This window comes from Myotis lucifugus, unplaced genomic scaffold, assembly GCF_000147115.1.
Source record: "Myotis lucifugus unplaced genomic scaffold, Myoluc2.0 scaffold_3, whole genome shotgun sequence".
NCBI lineage: Eukaryota > Metazoa > Chordata > Mammalia > Chiroptera > Vespertilionidae > Myotis > Myotis lucifugus.
The window spans coordinates 25,558,358-25,573,683 of NW_005871051.1; the positions used below are offsets into that span (position 1 = coordinate 25,558,358).

Below are 15,326 nucleotides of genomic sequence, written 5' to 3' on the forward strand. Positions count from 1 at the left end.
AGGAGACATAAATTACCCCTGGAACCTTGTTGGGATCCCTCTATGACACATCTTACACTGCACACTAACCAACACAGGCTTGCAGAAGATTCATATAAAACTCCTCATCCTATGCCACATCCCCCTCTGCCACCTGACTCGAAGGAATCATCATCTAGTTACTGCTTAGTGTCCCAAAGTCACAAAATACTAACTCCATCATTTCCCCCTCTCCTTTCTCTTTCTTAGGGACACAAACACTCCTTTAATAGCAGCCATCATCACCATAATCATTATCATCACCACCACCATCACCCCATTATCATAACCCCTATCATCACCACCATCATCATGATTAACACCATCATTGCCCCACCTCCATCATCACTCCCATCCTCATCACCACTATATCATAATCAGCAGCAGCAGCAGCACCTCCATCTTCACCATCACTGTTATCATCACCACCACCAACATCATCCAATTATCATAACCCCTGTCATCACCACCATCATCATGATTAACACCATCATCACCCCACCACCACTCTCATCACTCCCATCCTCATCACCACTATCATCATCACCACCACTATATCATCCTCATCAGCACCCCCGTCATCACCATCACCCTCATCATCACCACCACCACAGCCATCAACATCATCATGATCACCACCATCATCTCCACTGTCATCACCATCATTATCATCACTAACATCAACATAAAAGACCAACACCTGTTTAAAGTGGAACATAACTGGATCTTACACTGGTGTAGGTCCAAGGAAAAAGCTCTGGAAGTACATCTGTCCCCTGAGAAAAATGCAGTGCTGGTATGCAAGCAAGGAGGTCATTTAAAAAGTTCTCTAACTCATCCCCTCTTCTGTCAAGCCTCTGAAATTGAATTTTTTAAAAATTATTGCTACTCTTAAAAATTATTGCTAGAATTTTAAAATAATGTTCAAACAGCGTGATGATTATCAGAAGGGGATGGGGAAAGGTGAAAGAGGATATGGGGGGATAAATGGTGAGAGAAGGAGATGACTTAGGGTGGTGAGCACACAATACAGTGTACAGATGATGTGGAATTGTGCACCTGAAACCCGTATAATTTTGTTAACCAGTGTCAACCTAATAAATTCAATAAAAGGTTAAAAATAATGTCCAAATAAAATTATACCATGCATTCATAAGAGTATAAATCTTATTATCTGCCACTTTGAACAATTCATGCCTAGGTTCTACTTTAAAAAATGAGGCTCTAGGCTTCACTTAAAGTTATAAAATGTGTGTGTGTGTGTGTGTGTGTGTGTGTGAATAAATGAGGTATAATGACAATTCATACAATTAAAAGACATTTTTAAAACATATAATAAGCAGTTAATTCAAGAGGCACTGGCCAATATAATGCAATATAATAGGCTTAGTGGTATAAAAATATTCAAATTATAAAATCCCTTTTTTAAATAAAACTTACAACTAGGCCTGTCAAATCTCTCTATATGCCTATTTCTGACCTTAGGTAATCTCCATTTAGAAAAAAAGAAGCCCTTCCTCATTGCTTATGAAAACTACATCCTAATTGGACATATTTTTTAATGCCAGTTCCCATTGGTAGAACATGAAAATTAATTTGCACTTTTCTTTGAAATTTTGTTGGCTCACTATTAGTGGAAATTCTTCATTTATTTAATCTCATTTTCAATGTCTACTTGTCACCTTTTTGTAATCAGTTGGAATTGTATCACTTGATCTTCCATTAGTACATTTTCAACTCATCAAGTACTAGTCAATCAATTGCTAAATTCCTGTAGAATTCAAATACAATTGCCCACCACTTCCAGTCCTTAATACCCAATGAATGCATCCTGATTAATGGCATTACTATGAATGCAAAATAATTCATCATTTCTCTGTGTTGATGTGAGGGTAATGGGAGATTATAAACGCACAGCTAATTGGGCTATGGATGACTTTATAAACATTAGGCAGTCAGAGAATTGGGCCTTCTGAGGAGCTAACATGAAAAGCTGTTGATTAACATGTTTACCTTCCTGGCTGTTGCAAGCATTGTGAAAATGATTTGTCAATTGCCTTTGTTCTGTGACATCTCTTTGTTTCAAAATCTCACATTTAAGTGGCCGCCGACAAGACTGTCTGGTAACTTCAAGGTCATATGAAAGACGTTGCCTGAATTTACAAGTGTTTGCTGAGGTTTCTAATTTGAGATGCATGTGCTTCTTCAATTATGCATAACACCTTTCTTTTTCAGAGCAGGTATTTATGGCACTAAAAATAGAAGCAGCCAATGCACTGCAATGAATCCCCAGGGGTGCGCCATGATTGGAGAGAGAACAATTGGGAGGTGTAGGGAGGTGGACTGGAATTCAGCCTGATTGGTCAGGCTATTTCTAGCTCATATTAGCATTCTCATCACTAGCACAGTCATACCCTGGGCCTCAGTCCTTAAGATGCTCAGGGGCAGCCTTACCTATCTGCTCCACTTTCTGGAGCTTCAGAAAAGACCCCACCACTCAGCCCCTCTCCGATCTGGCTCACAAATGCCTAGAAATTGTCAGTGAGTCAGAAGTACCTATACTTTACATCATAAACTGCTATATAGGCTCTAACCTGACCCAGTGAATCTGAATCTCTGGGGGTGTGACCACCAACACCAGTGGGTTCACCAATGGCCTAGGTGTGTGACAGCCAGGCAGAGAAGCAGCTGTAAGGATGACTTCTTTTCTGCCAAGTTAAAATGCGTATGTTTCTGAAGGGACCTGACATAGGAGGAATATGTTTGTCAGCTCCTTCCCCTCAATAGCTCCTCATTGCCACCAGAATCTTAATGTGGCCTCCACAGCCAGGCAGGACCGGCCCAGGCTACTTCCCTCACCACCACCACCCCCTCTCCACCTCTCTCACCCTTGTTTTAGTTCCTCCAATATTATGATATTGTGTACTCTGTCTAGCCACAGGGCCTTTGCACATGCAGTTCTAGCCTTCTGCCTGTAAGGGTTTCGTTATTCCCTAGTTAATATCTCAGCCTAATCATCTTTCTTCAAGATAGTGATCTCCCCTGCCCCAAGGATATGTCAGGTTTTTATTATCAACTACATCATAGCACAGTGTGCTTATCACAGTTGTAGTTTTCAATTTATTTGCAGAATTATTTATTACCTATCAACCCACTAAAACATAAGATTCATGAGGGCAAAGATTTTGTTTAATTTTTGTTATTGCTCTATGGTCAGCACCAAGCAGGTGCCTGGCTCACAGTAGGTGCTCAATAAATTTTGGGGGGGGGAGGAAAACAAGTGACCTGCATGTGGTACCAGCAAATATGAGGGAACAGGAAGGACAAGGTAGCATAAAAGAAAGCTGGTGGTGACAGGAACAAACTTCCCTGGCCTTCTGCTCAAGCTAACAGCCTCGTTGGAGCACAGAGCAGCTTCAACCTCAGCCAGGAGCTTCCCTCAGCACAGACACCCAAACCAACTTCGGTGGCAAGCCTCATTATAAACCACGCCCTTCCCCAGGCCACAAACAACACCGCCAGTGCTGCTTCCGGGGCTTATCAAGAAAGAATGAATTACAGATTGTCCCTGTTCCCAATCCATTCCCTCCCCAAATTAAATTCTTTAATTCAGTTGACTGTCAGCTCAGTGGGGTGAAAGGGTTTCCTTTATCTGACCAAGACAGATTTCATTATGCTCCAGTCTTTACAAAAGTCCTGGGACCGCTATCTGATCATCGATTCTTTCTGTAACAGTCAATGTAGCAAATTAAAAATTCTATCTGACTCCCTTGCAACCTTTATGGTCCTAAATCCCGATGTGACATTGCATGAACAGGCTGCCTTACTATGGAAAATCTAATGGGAATCTCTGTGTGTAAGGCAAAGGTCCAAAACCAAAACTAAAGGAACTTTTGTTCACATTGAAACAAAGAAAAAAATTATCAACCACTTCAAGTGCTCTCGGTCTTCCCAGCTTCCATCTCTAGTGCTCATTGCAGGCCACTGCCTTGGTCCAAGGGCTGCTTGCCCTCCACCCCCAGAGAGGGTCCTGGCTCCCCAGGATGAAATGCAAACTTTGGAATTAGGCTTGTTTGTAAAAGCCAATCACACTTTAATATTTGAAATTAACTGCTTCTTAAAATACAACTGTCACATTATTACAAAATTAATTTGTGAATTTGCTGATTGTTTTTTATTTATGAACTAATGGCCCAGTGCACAGATTCGTGCACATTAAAAGGAAATTAATTAGAAGAAATCGCTATCTGCCCTTTCTCTATAATAGAAGTGTCAGAGATGAAAGAAAATTAGTAAAATGTATATGGAAATAATATATAAATTGATTAACAAACAATAACAACATGATATAACAACAACAAAGACATGACATAAAAAAACAAAAACATGATATAAAAACAACATTGATAAAAACAATGACTGATAAATTGATTAAACTTATTCTAACACTGAGGCCAGTGTCAGATGGGGACAAATCAATTCTTGGAATCAGAACAACCTCTCCTCCGCAGATTCTGTTAATACTTCAGCTTCGATTATGTTAGGTCACAATCTTTTGATAATAAATCTAGTACCATTACAAAGACCCCATTTACTATTAAGATTTCTCAGTAGCATGATGATTGCACCCACTTTCAATTCTAATTTATGACACGGCATTCCCGAAGGAGTAATACTTTTATGAAATTCAATGGGAAAATTTTCCTTTTTGGCTTCATCCGTTGAATCTAGTATTATTGTCGATTATACTGTCATCTCTGAGTCTTAATGCAATATATGTTCCCAGCCTTTTTCACCATGGGGGAAAAGAATAGGATACGTCATTGCATCTAATGTAGGAAACAGATACTGATTTGTTTCATTTTAGTGGCGTTCGGATTATTGGGATCTGGTTTACAATGAATGAGCAAGTCCCTTTCAAAAGGAGGTCCTCCATCTTCATTTCTGAATATGATGGCAACTTCGGTTACACGGGGATAATTATATCTACCCGGATCACTATTATGATCATATTTAATTCCCATTGTTACTTCCATGGGACGCCGCCTTCTTCTTTCAGCTTCAGAATGTCAACAAAAACAACCAAATTCATGATCAACAATGACAGATAGAAACACATGCGTGCTATTGGCGCCAGCGAGATAGATAGATAGATAGATAGATAGATAGATAGATAGATAGATAGATGATAGATAGATAGATAGATAATCATGCATGGATGAGTAAACTTAGCCTTATATATATATAGAACAATCTTGCTTAATTAGACCGGCTTTCTGATGTAGCTAAACTTTTTCCAGCCCAGTGAAGCACCCCAACTTCTCTTTCAGGCAATTGTCAGCAACACAGCAGTAAATATCAACACGAAGCACATTATTATTGTAGATCATGCAGGGAGAACAAAGGGTAAAGTATTTAACTGCAACAGTGTTTGACTATATTCTGCGCAGTGAGAAAACCTGAAGTCATTTTCAAGGTCCACCATTTCTGACTTTTCAGGCGGGTCAAGTTTCTAAGCTTTCTAAATCTGTTTTCCAGCTAGTGAAAACAGGATTCCACCGAGTATCCTATCTACCTACTCCAGGACTTCTGTGAGGATCAAATAAGATGAGGCACAGGAAAACACTTCACAGACATTTGGTTACAGTGTAAAGTGTTTCCACCTGAGGCTAGCCATCGCTAGTGAGAGGAAGCCAGGTGTTGATTTCCCCAACCCCTTCTCTACCTGCTCCTTCTCTCCTGACAGGTTCCTTCTTCCCAGCAGCTTCAATTCTAACCTTCACGTAGAAGACTTCAACTCTCAATCTCCAGCTATAGCCTCCCTCCCGAATGAGGTTCAGCTCTTCATGGACATCTGAGTGCCCCCACCCTTGTCACAGACAGCTGTTCTTTCCAACTCAGTATATTCCTGTTAATAATACTTCCCAACTTGAATCCCTGATATCAGTCACTTTTGACTCTGCCTTCTATTTCCCCTATTTCCCTGACATTCAATCATGTCTGGAAAAGCTACCTTCACAGTGTCCCTAGGACCCATTGTCCTGCTTTCTGCAGCCACTCCCAGTTGATTTTTTATAATATATTTTTATTGATTTCAGAGAGGAAGGGAGAAAAAGAGAGATGAAACATCAATGATGAGAGAGGATCATTGATCAGCCGCCTCCTGCACACCCCCTACTGGGGATCAAGCCCACAACCCCGGCATGTACTCTAACCAGGAATCGAACTGTGACCTCCTGGTTCATAGGTTGATGCTCAACCACTGAGCCATGCCGACTGGGCTCTCCCAGTTGATTTTGACCCTTTGTTTTCACCACCAAAAGCTACTCCACAGTTTTCACCATATTATAAACTACTGTCATGACCGCCTTCTAGCTAAACCCCTTCACACAGTACGTAACCCCCTTTACAGCCTAGCTCCTACCTCCTGTCTTTTTCTAATTTTCCATGGCTTATTTATTGAAATCTACTGCTCCAGCCAAATTGCTCTATTGTTTGGAAACACGTGCACTCTCCCTCCTACATCATTGCTCTTACCACTGCTCTCACCCTGTATGCCTTCCCTCTCATACCTAGTCTTCAGTTCAAGGCCAAGTTCAGGGTATACCTCAAGTCTAAAGCCTCAACTTTCCCCTTGGTGATTATTCTTCTCTTCTGAATTCATAGAGCCCTTAAATTAACTATATAGTTCATCTGATACTTAATATACGCTCCTTTATCTTCTCATTTACCATCTCAGGTGCAACATCATCTCCAAATTATATCTAACAAGAGAAACAATTATTTATTATAGGAATGTGTACAATCTTCTCTTATTTCAGCTTCTAAGGGGAGTTCCCAGGCAAGTTCCTTGTAGTGGAGAACTCAGGTAATGGACAAGACAGAGAGAAAAACTGAAAACAAACAACAGAGGGGCTACACTGATATACCGACTAATGAGTTGAAAGAGCAGTAAGAGAAAGGAAGAAAACGCCTTAAAGGCTGTTGGGCTGAGATTTGGGGGAGGAGATGATGACAGTGGAAGAGAAAATTTCCCAAAGTGCCAAGCACATAGTTCTTAATACTAGTGAGGAGGAGGTAAGATTGACAAGACTTTAAGGCATAATAGGAATGCATCTATCCCACTCTTATTCATGTTCCCTCAAAAAGATGAATAAAGATTTCAAGAGTGTTAATTCATTATTCGGCTACTAGACTGTATTTATTTAAATGTGACTTCATGAACAAGACAGTCGTGGGACATGATTTATCTCGGTTACATAATGAGTATGTCCTGTCTGCCTGAAGGTGGAGATCTCTCAAAGCCAGGACTTTTGACCTTTTATTCCTTTGTGTCCCTAGTACTTAGCCTAGTGTCCTACACATAGTCATTAATCAATAAATGTTTATTTATAATAAACAGGGATGTAGAGAGATGACCAAGAGCTTATTTTATTAACACGGTAGCATTCCAGAGGCTGTCATTTGTTATTAGTGATGTAGCCAAACATTCTTTGTCAGTATATTTATTTAAGGATATTTCCATTTGTCTACCAAGCAAATATCACTTTTGCAGGTCAAACTCACAATTACAGCATTAAAACAGGACAGCCAGGAGAGTGTCACTGGTTAAGGGAGCATGTGAACACCAAAAATATCCTGGCATTCAAACCCAAAATGTCAGAGAAAGCATCAGACAGGAGAAGGCAAGAGAGTCTTTTTGAAATGCAATCCTAATTATTTATATTCTTCACCCAAAACCACAATTTCTTCCTGATGACATGCCCTACTTTGGTCCAGTTACTTGCTGCTTTGAGTTTTTTACCCAAAATCTTTAAGAAAAGCAATCACAACTACCAAGACTTTGCGTCAAAATCAAATGATCATCTCGAAAGCCTCCCTGATAGGTTACCAAAAAACTCCATTCTGGAAAATCCTTTGCCCCATCCTCCTGGAATATATCTGACCCCATAAAAAGTCTAATAAATGCAACTTAAATATCTACCTTCAGGATATTGAAGTGGGGAAACAAAAGGATCTATGAGAAGGAGGGGTCGTCTCTAGAACACAAATGTTCTTTGCAGAACATTAAGTGGGAGAAATGTCACTAAAGCATGACCAATCTTGGGGACCTTGAGAGCAACAGACACTTGCCCATATGCCACCCTCTCTCACTATTTTACAATTGTGCTGATGTGCAAAATGCAATGATATAATAAACCATTCTATTCACCATGACTCTAAATGCCATAGTGTGATGCAACCACTTTAAATATCTTTTGTTTAAAGAGACTTGAACTGTCCTTTTTCTGGAGACTGTTAATCACAGTCTTGAGGGGCTCCCTACAAGTTTCAGTTTCTTAAGTTGCTAAGAGATGTATGCAAATTTCCAATTGAATTTGGTTAACAGCACCCAGCTTAAAGTCCATGGAAGGGGAGCAATGTGCATTGTCAAAGATAAACTGGTTGTCATGGGTGAAAACTGAAAAAAAGTTAAGAACAATTTGGAAATTTGTATCAAATTTGTCATTAAAATATATGAACCTTTTGATTCAGTAAATTCCACATCTAGGAATTTAACCCAAATAAATCATCATTATAGATACAAAGATAAGGTTATAAAAATGTTTCAAATTCTGTCTAAAGAGGAAAAAAAAAAGGAAGGACCTAATTGGAACACTACACAATTGTTGAGAAGAGTACTATGGGTTTATATTTATTAATGCAAAAGAACGTCAGTGATTAAATGAAAAAAGAAAATAACCAGACAGTGCACAAATGTGTTCTTCTTTCCAAAAAGTGTATCATTTATATTGTCTACATTAAAGAGCATTTTTTATTTTTAAAAAGAGAGTAAATTTTAAAATTACCTTCTAGTAAAAGAAAACCATAGTTCTGGGGTTTATATATTTAGCCCTGAGGATCAATCAACTTCTCTCTCTTCTCTATTTCATTCTCCTTCCTTACCTCCCCTCTCTCTCCTTTCCTCTGCCCCACCCTTAGAAAGAAGAAAGAGAAGAGATGCTATTGAGGAGCAGAAATTTGACTGTAAAAAAAAACAATTAAATAAATTATTTTCTTAGTTGAAATCTTGTACTGAAAAGCTTTCAGCAAACTGGCAAAGCCCTGGGAAGGTTTGTTCTAAGTTAAAAGAAGCAGGAAACGTTTTAAAGAAATATTCCAATCAAATTCTGTAGATAAGATGGGTTGAAATTCACTAGTATTGGTTAAGTAATAAGGTATTTCTTTCTAGAGCTAACAATATGCCCAGCCAGTGTAGCTAAGTGGTTGAGCATTGACCCATGAACCAGGAAGTCACAGTTTGATTCCCAGTCAGGGGACATGCCCAGATTGCAGGCTCGATCCCCAGTAGGAGTCTGCAGGAGGCAGCCAATTGATTTAAATAATTTAAATAATTTAAATAATGATTCTCTCTCATCATTAATGTTTCTATCTCTCTCTCTCCCTCTCCCTTCTTCTCTCTGAAATCAATAAAAACATATTTTTAAAAAAACAGTTAATAAATTCTTTTAAATGTCAAAATAATTTTCCTTATCATTTCATTTTTCCATACCAATCTATAAGCAAAATGTGCCATCTTTATCATATATAATGAACCGGTAATATGCAAATTGACCGTCACACCCTCGCACAAGATAGCCACCCCCATGTGGTCAAAGATGGCCACCACAATATGGCCGGCAGGGGAGGGCAGTTGTGGGCGATCAGGCCAGCAGGGGAGGGCAGTTAAAATCAATTCTAACCTTCACATAGAAGACTTCAACTCTCAATCTCCAGCTATAGCCTCCCTCCCGAATGAGGTTCAGCTCTTCATGGACATCTGAGTGCCCCCACCCTTGTCACAGACAGCTGTTCTTTCCAACTCAGTATATTCCTGTTAATAATACTTCCCAACTTGAATCCCTGATATCAGTCACTTTGGGCTCTGCCTTCTATTTCCCCTATTTCCCTGACATTCAATCATGTCTGGAAAAGCTACCTTCACAGTGTCCCTAGGACCCATTGACCAGGCCAGCAGGGGAGGGCAGTTGGGGGCAACTGGGCCAGCAGGGGAGGGCATTTTGGGGCGACTGGACCTGCAGGGGAGGGAGGGCAGTTGGGGGCAGACCAGGCCTGCAGGGGAGGGTAGTTAGGGGCGACCAGGCTGGGAGGGTGGGGAGGGCAGTTGGGGGGACCAGGCCTGCAGGGGAGGGCAGTTGGGGGCAACCAGGCCAGGAGGGCTAGAAAGGGCAGTTGGGGGGGGACCAGGCCTGCAGGGGAGGGCAGTCAGGGGCTACCAGGCCTGCAGGGGAGCGCAGTTGGGGGTGACCGGGCCAGCAGGGGAGGGGAGTTAGGGGCGACCAGGCCTGCAGGGGAGGGCAGTTAGGGGCAACCGGACTGGCAGGGGAGGGCACTTGGGGGCAACCGGGCTGTCAAGGGAGGGCAGTTGGGGGTGACTGGGTTGGCAAGGGAGGGCAGTTGGGGCAACCAGGCCAGCAGGGGAAGGCAGTTGGGGGCAATCGGGATGGCAGAGGAGCAGTTAGGCGTCGATCAGGCTGGCAGGGGAGTGGTTAGGAGTGATCAGGCCGGCAGGCAGATGCGGTTAGGGGCAATCAGACAAGCAGGCGAGCAGTTGAGAGCCAGCAGTCCCAGATTGTGAGAGGGATGTCCAAGGGGTCCCAGATTGGAGAGGGTGCAGGCTGGACTGAGGGACACCCCCTTCCAGTGCATGAATTTTATGCACTGGGCCTCTAGTTTTTTAAATAAAGGGCAGAGAGGGAGAAAACAAGAAAATGAGGCAGAATGGGGAGGGAGAGAGGAGAATTTATAATTATAAAGACATATCTTGAGTTTGCTTCTCAAAACCAAGCAAACCCCTCTAACCAATGAATCAGGCACAATTTCCAGGAGAACTGCCTGCCACCTTTTCATTCTCTTAAATTATGAAACTGGTGCTCAAATCTACAGAAGCACCTTAGTAACTTACACACATGGACGCCGATTAATTTTACTCTATATATTTGTCCTATATGTTTGTCCTTTACTTCTAAAGAACTAATTGACAAATACTATTGATTAGTTCCTAGGATTTGCACAAATTATGGTGTGTGAAAGAATGACCTGAGTAGCTTGTAAAAGATTCTGCTGGGTCTGATAGACCAGCAACCCACCTTTCTACGAAGCCTAATTCCAAGGACTATCTTGAAGAGTAGGAAAAACATTTCATTCATCTTGGCTCACCCACCCCAACTCAATCGCAGCCTGAGCAACCAACACTCAGTGGGACCCAGCTCAGTTTAGACTGTCAACTATAGGGACCAGGTGTGTCTGTAATGGAATCCATCTTTCTTATCAATGCTTAATTTATCACCACAATTAATAGGAACCAATAAATAAATGATGCTGGCAATGACAATATTTAGAAAGACAGGAGCAAAATCATGAAGTTCAAGGCAAACTAATTTTAAAATCCTAATATACATTACCAATAATAAAAGATCTCAAGAAGAATGATTCTGATTGCTACTAATATAGAAATGTGGTTTCAACTTAAGTAAAATTTAATTTAATAGAAATCTTACTTCTAGGCAAATGTGAGCTATAAGAATGTTATCTACATTATGCTGTTCAGGGCAGCCTTGTCCTTCCTCGGCTTTTGTTCTCTCCCAACTATTTCTTTTTATTTGAACATTTCCAACTCTTGTTTCCTCTATTGCAGGGAGTTCAATACACCATATTCAACTGTGGTTTTAAGATGATCAGCAAAGGTGAAATATTTGCATTTTTTGTTCAAGCTTAAGCTTTTGGCAAAGATGTTAATGTTTCTATAGCTGGTAGCAATTCCAAACTTTCTTTGACTATTTTACCCCTGACCCCTGAGTAAGATATCTTAAAGGACAAAATGCAAAATGTAGCATTCCCAAAAGAATGATGAAAAGTTTCTTTCTTTCCTTTTCTTTTCTTTTTAATTTGACCCTCTAAAATACTTTTAATGTAATAAAAGGGAAGAAAGTTTAAATGTCACAGAGGTGGGTTGTGAAACTCTACAAAGAATTCTAAAGATTGACATTTGCAGCTGGAAATTTTCTTCACGTGGCATTTACTGAGCAGGTAACCGTTACTTATGAACAGAATTTAATCACTCAGGTAGCTACCATGTGGCCACCATGGTACAAGGACCTGTGATATGGTCGCTTCTCTCAAATTTTACAGTCTAATTAAAGATGTAAAATCAGCACACCAAAAAAACACACAAAAACACACACACACACACACAGACACAAACACACAAAAAGAGCATAGGGAACATTCGGAAGCTAAGTTGTGTGATGCTGGCTGTAAAGCAAAGGTTTATAGAAGACTTGTAAGAAGGGGAAGGAGTCAGAGCTGGGGGAAATGATGCCAGCTGAGGAGTCAGAGCTGGGGAAAATGATGGGCTGAGGTTGGGTGAGCATCGAGGAAGGCTGCAGGGCTGAGGTTGGGTGAGCATCGAGGAATGGTGACCAGCAATCCCGACCACCAGGTTCAGAGGCAGGGACAATGTAGGCCCGCTCCGGGCTGGCATCAGTCTGTAAAAGCTGGCCATGGTCCAAAGCAGAAGTCCTAGGGGTGTCATGAAGACCCAAACCAGCTCAGCCTTATTACCTCATGGAAAGGAAACTCTTCCCTTCATTGTACCTGCTAAAGTACCATTTTGTTCTTCTCTGCTTCTCAAGAGAAGAAAATAAAGAGAATGCACTGCTTTATAAATTATTTTGCATGACAAGAATCTGTTTAAACTAATAACTTAGAATCAAGGAAATTTCAAGCACTCAGCGGCTCCCCGGAGGCACCCAAGAGGCATGCACAGACTAGGGATGTCTCTAATCCAGGTAAGACATCAGATACAAAGACCAGGAAGTCACTGATTTCTAGAGGTGAGTGGCTAATTTAGTAGCTATAATCCTGAAGAAGTAATCCCAGGTCCTAAAGGATGTTCCTATGGGTTGCACCACTCACTCTTTTGATCTAAGGTATTAAGAGCCATTTTAGTGGGTCATAAATGAAGCAACTGGTCTGGACTACACATAAAAATGCACTTACTTTTACGATATAAATGAGACGTAAAAGTGTACTAAAAACTATAAGAAAAAAATGGTACAAGTGTCATGAAAGTAAGATAAAACAATGGGTTGTGAGCAAGAGAACAGGATAAGGGAAGGGAAACAGACAGATACAAGCAGCTAGACTAGTGGTCGGCAAACCGCGGCTCGCGAGCCACATGCGGCTCTTTGGCCCCTTGATTGTGGCTCTTCCACAAAATACCACGTGCGGGCACGCATGTACAGTGCGATTGAAACTTCTTGGCCCATGTGCAGAAGTCGGTTTTCAGCCTGGGCGAGTCTATTTTGAAGAAGTGGCGTTATAAGAAGTGGGGGTACATTCGCTGAGGTCGACCCCTCAGATTGAGGACATTTTTAGCAAAGGCCAGCTTAGGAGTACCCTAATTAAGTTAATAACAATGTACCTACCTATATAGTTTAAGTTTAAAAAATTTGGCTCTCAAAAGAAATTTCAATCGTTGTACTGTTGATATTTGGCTCTGTTGACTAATGAGTTTGCCGACCTCTGAGCTAGACCATGAAAAATGAAGGGAGAGAGGAACAGGCTGGATCACGGTGAAAATCATTTCAAAGAAGAAAAAAGAGATAAAATATCAAACTGAGGTAGCAACCAAAACGGACCATAAAAGAGAAAAGTGTGGAAAGAAAAATGGAGCATTTCTGAGCAAGTAGGCAGGTGGGCAGTGTGGGTAAAGCAGACATCCCCACTTGGGTTTGCTGATCAAATGGAGAACCAGCCATGAGAACGGTCCAGGGTCATCTGTGTGTTTTTGTAAAAACTTTTAAGAGTTTAAGGATAGCTGAGAATCCATGTAAGGCAGCATCTTTGGCTGGCAGTTTTCCTCCTAAACCACTCCAAATGCAGAGTTTGTTGAGGCGTTGAAGAGGAATTGATTTGGGAGTCAGAGGCATGGGAATGATGGGGTGAGGCAGGGTGAGGGTCCAGGTTGGGATGGGACAGGCAGCAGGTGACAGAGCAGAGGTCCACCATGTAGATGTGAGGGGAAATATGCCTAAGGGCAGGTGACAAGAGGAAATAAGACCTAGAGGACTCCAATGGGGCTTTCGCCCCAAGGAAATGGGGACCTCCAACAGCTTCTAACCAGAGGCCACACACCAGAGGGCTGGTTTTTCCTTCACCCCTGAGATCATCCATCACAGCAGTGTTTCCAAGCAACCACAGGTTTTAAAAAATTTTTCTTTACCAAGACAAGCAGGCTACAACTGTGTTTCATGGAAAGGCAACAGGACAATGAATCTTTCTTATTTGAAAGTACAAACTATTGAGCCACTGAGTCACTCAGGGAGCTAACAAGCACCTAGAATGCCTCCCATGGAGCAGACAATGCTAAACAAAGGTTAATTTTGTTATTTACCTCCAAAACACTGCATAAAGCAAATGACATATCTGGAAGAGACAGGTTTAGGAAAAAGAAGGACTAATTAAGGAGAGAGCAGAAGAGTTAAAATGGATGCACAGAAAAAAAAAAAGAGCCAGATGCTTGGTAAAATGTTTTATCACCTCTTTCTTTCTATGAAACTAAGTATTCATAAGGCAGTGGTCATGAAGGAAAGCTAAAAACATTAAGTGTCGAGGCATTGAAAGAGGTCAAATGTAAGTATACTGTCATCGTCTGGACTGAGTAGAAGTTTAACATTAGGCTCTCAGCAACAAACTTTAAAAAGGAATATTTGTGTAAAGCTGGTGACGGCAGCCAAAGACACAGAAGGGACTCCTCTGCTCTGCTGCACAGAAACATTCAAATACTTTGGTCTTCAGGTATGTACACGGAATCTATTGACAGTAAGGGGCTGGGGGAGAGAGGAGACAGTTGTTCCTGAAAGTGAATTCACAGTTATTTCCAAAGAGGAGCAGGAGTGACTGAACACAGCAGCACAACGCTGGGGCATCCCCTGCGGCGTGGAAGCTTTCTCCCACTGCCCTCGCATCGATGTGTTCATCTGTCAGATGAATGCCTTTGTCCTCTTCAAAGTAGTCTTTTGGTTCTTCACTAAAATGTATTCATGTTACAGAGCCCCGAGTTGTAAAAATGAATTATTTTTAAGAAGCTGCTTTATAAAAAAAAAAGTTAAACAGAAAGAGCATTAAACACATGTCAATGGAGTAAGCACAGGGCTTCCACAATGATTACAAAAGAGAAATCTTGCTTCTTTAAGATGAAAAGATTCTGTAAGAAGCAGCAGCTGGCCGTGTGTGGGTGTGAG

At 41.3% G+C, this 15,326-nt stretch overlaps 1 protein-coding gene across 1 annotated transcript in view; it reads right to left on the bottom strand.

Annotated features, from left to right (window-relative positions):
• DNER (delta/notch like EGF repeat containing) overlaps positions 1-15,326 on the bottom strand; it is a 154,350-nt gene that overhangs the window by 114,446 nt on the left and 24,578 nt on the right. The window lies entirely within an intron of this gene.